Source organism: Castanea sativa, chromosome 5, assembly GCF_040712315.1.
Source record: "Castanea sativa cultivar Marrone di Chiusa Pesio chromosome 5, ASM4071231v1".
Taxonomy (NCBI): domain Eukaryota; kingdom Viridiplantae; phylum Streptophyta; class Magnoliopsida; order Fagales; family Fagaceae; genus Castanea; species Castanea sativa.
Window position 1 is genome coordinate 6,673,580 of NC_134017.1, and position 5,204 is coordinate 6,678,783.

Consider the following 5,204-nt stretch of genomic DNA (forward strand, 5'->3'; position numbering starts at 1 on the left):
ACCTTTAAGAAATGAACAAAGTTTCTCTCCAAACTAATTTGGAGGGCAACTCTTCAAACTTCTCATATATCTTTTTTTTTTTGTGAATTTTGAAAATTTAACCGTTGAATTTCGTGTTTCTTATACTTTTAACGTGCATATCATATTTCGTTTAAATCGGATGTTATTTATTATTCAATCAATAAAATTATTTTTTATACACAATTTTAGATTACAAAAATAGAAAATTTTACCATTTGTTTATAACAAAGCAATTGATTTTTTATCCTTTTGAAATATTATAAGCATGAATGAATAATATAATAAGACATACAATTCAACGATTAGATTTTCAAAATTCACACTTAATATAAAGATATATGAAGTGTTTGTAGAATTTTTTTTAAAACTAATTTGGAGATAAATTTTGTTGATCTTTAATCTTTTCGAAATTTTGCAAGCATAAATGATATAATAAGTAGTTGATATTAGATTTTGAAAATTCACATTTAATATAATGTGTAAAGTTGTGATTTACAATTGTTTTGTGTTGGCTTTAATTCCGTGCCAAATTTGATTGTAATTTTATTCAATCTTTCATACCCTGCACTTTATGTGAGATTTTATTGTAAAGGTTGTGTGATAGAGAAAGAGAGTGTGAAGACTCAAGCTTGTGAAGATAGAAGTTTTTTCGCGGGTAGCTCGCGACTAAGCATCCCGCGAAATGATGCATGTACCCTGCACAGGAGTGTCATTGTGAGGGAGGAATTGTTAGGGGATCACAATTTGACTTCCTACAACCACTCTAAAAACAGGCTCGCATGGTATGATATTGAAAGCTATAAAAGATTTGAGTATGTCTTCCTCATCACCAATTGGTTTTGAAGTGGAATGACATAACTCACGATCCGACATAATGATATAGGAAGAGTTTGTAAAATTTTTCTTTAAACTAATTTTGAGAGAAATTTTGTTGCTAAGAAACCAAGCAGCACCCAAGTATCTTTAATTGTTTTTCTTTTTCTTTTTTTCCTTATCATTGAATTTTTTTTTCTCATTATTGTGTGTAGTAAGAGTATTTTCAATGGGCTCTCTAAAGCCTAATTTGGAGTGCAAAAAAATAAAAAACCCCCTCTAATAATGTCTCTATTTCCAATTTTTTTTTAGATTTGCTACAATAGGTCTCTTAACATAGAGAGCACTGTAGCAATAACTGAAGCAAATCTAAAGAATATTTTCCCTTAAAAAAAAAAAAAAAAAAAAGACTTTGTTCTCTTTCTTCTTCTCTCTCTCTCTCTCTCTCTCTGGCTTCTCATCAGAAAACTCTCTCTCTCTCTCTCTCTCTCTCTTCTCATCAGAAAACAAAGGTGAATCAGCTCTCAGTCACAAGATCTGCGTAACTGTCTCTCACAAAACCGTGCTCTTCAGCGTAACAAAGGGGAATCAGCTAATTAAAATTTTGGCCTCATCTCTATTGTACGCCAACTGTTCGATTGAGAAGACATGGGTATGTCAACCATGCTCTTCTTCTACATCTGAGTCCCCAGAAGCCAATGTAGCGACTGCTGAGTTCTATGTCAACTCGGGTCTCCAGCTCTTCTCCAAAGGACAGGTGTGTCAACCAGTTTTCTTCTTTATTGTTTTTACGAAATGGGTATGTTGGATTTTGTTGATTTATGTACAATTTCTTTTTTGTTAATCATAGTCTGCCAAACTCATGTTCTGAAACCTGGGTTCTGATTTTGATGACAAATTTTCTTATGGGGTCTGTAGTGTTTCAATTATTTAGCTTGAATTGTGTTTCCCACACTTGAAAAGTTTGAGACTTTGAGTTGGAGAGACGAGAGAAGGAGTGACTTAGTTTTGCCCTTTGTTCGGAGCTTAAATTTTGTTTTTGATATGTTTTCTGAGAATTATGTTTGTGAAAGAATCCAAATTTTGGTGCTATGTGATTGACTTTGAATTTTCGTGTTTCTATTAATCTTTACATGGATTTTGTGTTTTTAGTTTTATAAATAATTAAATACTTCCTGAGTAATTGTTGGAAAAGTGTTCCATAATCAACTAAGGAAAACAAGCAGGGTCATCCAATGTTTAATGGGAAGGGCATTTTCTGCTGATATTATGGTATACACCTCTCTCTCTTCTCTCTCTCTCAAGGAAAGTTGTCCAAGCCAAAGAGTGATAGAAAGTGGAAAAATGTGTCACTTCTGTCATTGTTCTAAAATGAACTCATTAGCAACGATTTGGCTTGGTTGGCTCAGCTTGATCAACTAATGAGAGGAGTTGATATAAATTTGGTTCGTATGATCATTTTAAGCCTACCAAACTATGGCTAACTTGCCTGAGTTTCAAGCCTACCAAACTAGTGTCAAACTCAACAAAGTTTCTTACCAAGGGGCATGCTGACAATGTATTTCTATAGAAGGATTTTGTTACTTCCATACCTTTAGCTGACCCATGGAGGATGAAACGTTAACAATCCTTGGTGAATTTGACAATTGGAGGAGAGGAATGAGTGCTTCAGCCGTTCTTTTAACAATCCTTAGTTTTAAGCTTCTATTAATCTTTACATGGATTTTGTGCTATTAGTTTTATAAATAATTAAATACTTCCTGAGTAATTTTTGTGTTTCTCCTGTTACCGCTGCTCAATTTTTGGGAGTGATTCTTCCACCTATGGATTTTTATCTGACATAGAGATTAAAAGTTTAAATGCGCTGTCCTTATCAAAAAAGTTTAAATGTTTTGCTAAGTAAACCTTTTGAATGTTTTTTTAGATACTTGTGCTCATATCATGGTTAATTACTTGCCTAGACAATATTTCCTAGTATAACTTAATAGATGTTCAAGCTACATGTATCAAGAGGCTGTGTTGTCCAATTTTTTTTTTCCTACAGGACTAGTAACAACATGCGTTTTCATGATGTATTATTTGCTTTTAAGTATCAATATGTGAATTATTCACACACGCTGCAATAATTGTGCGTTTTTTTGGTGGCAGCGACTTGGGAAATTTTTTTCATGGGTCGTAATACAAATTATGCAGGTAATATGCTTCTAAATGGTGGGAGAAACTTAAAGCACGATTTGCAATTGTTTGTGGGCCTGCACGTCTTTGGAGAACAAAGGCTCTTGATTACATTGTGAAGGCATGCATAATATTGCATAACATGATAATTGAAGATGAACGTGATACTAATGGAGCAGAAGACTTTGATTATGAACAAGTGCCTGAAAGCATCCCTACAACAGTGTCCCACGAGCTTACAGAAGAATTTAGTCAATTTATGGCATTCATTGCAGCCCATGAAAAAATTAGAGATAGAGAAACTCATTTTGAACTCCAATCGGATCTCGTTGAGCACTTGTGGCAACAATATAATGATTCGTAGGATCATCTAATTTTAAGTTTTATGCTCGCAATAATTTTTATGTCTTTAGTCTTTATTGTATTTTGAAATTTCTCTTCATTTATGTTAGTTTTCTATAGGTAAAGTTCGATGTAATTTGAAATTTATTATATCTATGTCAATCTAATTTCAAGTCTTTTTGAAAAGAATGACTAATGAAAAATATAACCCTTAAAAAAAAGGCTATTGAGAAAATATAATTGTTGAAAATTTTGAAAATGTTACCGTTAGGAAATTTAAAAATATAGTTGTTAGGAGTTTGAAAAATATGGTTGTTAGGAATGAATAAAAAAAGAATAAAGAAATAATGAAGAAATAATATTTAAATGAGATAGAGAAATGATAGAAAGTCTCTATTTCAAAAAGTAAGTAGGTAAAAGGTAAATATTAATGTTCACATTCCAAACAGTACATAAATTTATAGAGGCTGCTGGAGATGCTTTAATGATAGAATCTAGATTTTCACTTGTATCATTTTTATGGGGCCCTTCCATGTATATATCTTGGGTGTCAGTTAAAATCTCTAATAATTGCAAATGGGTCTTGTTTTAAAGAGTGGATTCCACTTGGATGTGATTGGTGTGTACTACAGAAGTATTGAAGAAAAAGTAACAAAAGAAGCCATCATAAAAAATAAAAATAAAAATAAAAATTATTCTAATAAAAATCTCTAAAAGGCTCAAATGTCATTTTTTATTTTTGTTATTAGGTGTGCCAGTAGAGTTTGCATGCTTTTGTCTTTCATGTTATTTGAAATAATATCCTAACTGTTAAATATTTCTTGGGTGGTAGGGTTTTAGTATCTGTTAAAATATTCAAGATTATCAACACAAAAAAATCTGTTAAAATATTTAAATAGGATGTTTTATAATGGCCTAAATTAATACATGTTGGTCTTAACATGTTGAAGATGATTACTTTTCTTTTATGGAAGTATTAGATACTTTGCCTCATATCTTTTTCAATATTATTATTAGCTTCTTTGGTTGCTGATTTGTGTCTCTTTTGGAACAAGAAGTTGCAATAATTATGTTTGAACTAAAATTATTTTTAGTCTTTTACTGTTGCTTGTAGGTTATATAAGATAAACCTTGAACAATAGATCTTATCTTGAAGTGATTATTTGACTTTGTGGATTAGGATTAAGGGTTCAAAAACACCTAACTTAATAGGACTTTTGAAATATGCATAAGTGAACAACTAAGAATTAAAAATCCTAAGTGAATAAATTGATCTTCTTGACTAAGATACAATGCTTACTTGAGATCCACTAAATCAACATAAAGCATTTCTATGTAAACTATCGTGATATTAGTCATCTCGATATAAAACATATTTGAACAATTAGGGATTTTTTGGTACATGCACTTAAACAATAGTTTTCAGTTTTTAAATAACATTATACGTATTTTCACGAACTTTTTCACTCACACGTATTTCGAAAAAATGCAAACAATGTTTCTAGAACAACATTACCAAACAGATCCTAATCTTAGGGCTGTGCAAAAAAACTGCATGACCAGCCCGACCCAACTTGCACCAACTAAACCCAACCCATGTGCGTCGATTAAGTGAGGGGGTTAGGTTGGGTGGGTTAGATAGATAATTTAGTGGGTCAGTTTGAATAACGGGTTGATATATGTTTAACCCACCACAAACCGACCCACTCGCCTACACACACACACACACACACACACACACACATACTTTTTCATGCTACAAAAATCTACCTCACATATACTCCCACTTTATTTCTCTCATCTCTTTCTCTTTCTTTTTATTTTTCAATTTTCACATTTCTCTTCCCTAATAA

The 5,204-nt window shown here is 31.9% G+C and overlaps 1 long non-coding RNA gene across 1 annotated transcript; it reads left to right on the plus strand.

Annotated features, from left to right (window-relative positions):
• Positions 1–1,248: 1,248 nt before the first annotated feature.
• LOC142637465 (uncharacterized) lies at positions 1,249–3,537 on the plus strand. The gene is made up of 2 exons (XR_012844655.1): positions 1,249–1,591; positions 3,028–3,537. It is a non-coding gene; the product is annotated as an uncharacterized LOC142637465 (long non-coding RNA).
• Positions 3,538–5,204: the final 1,667 nt, after the last annotated feature.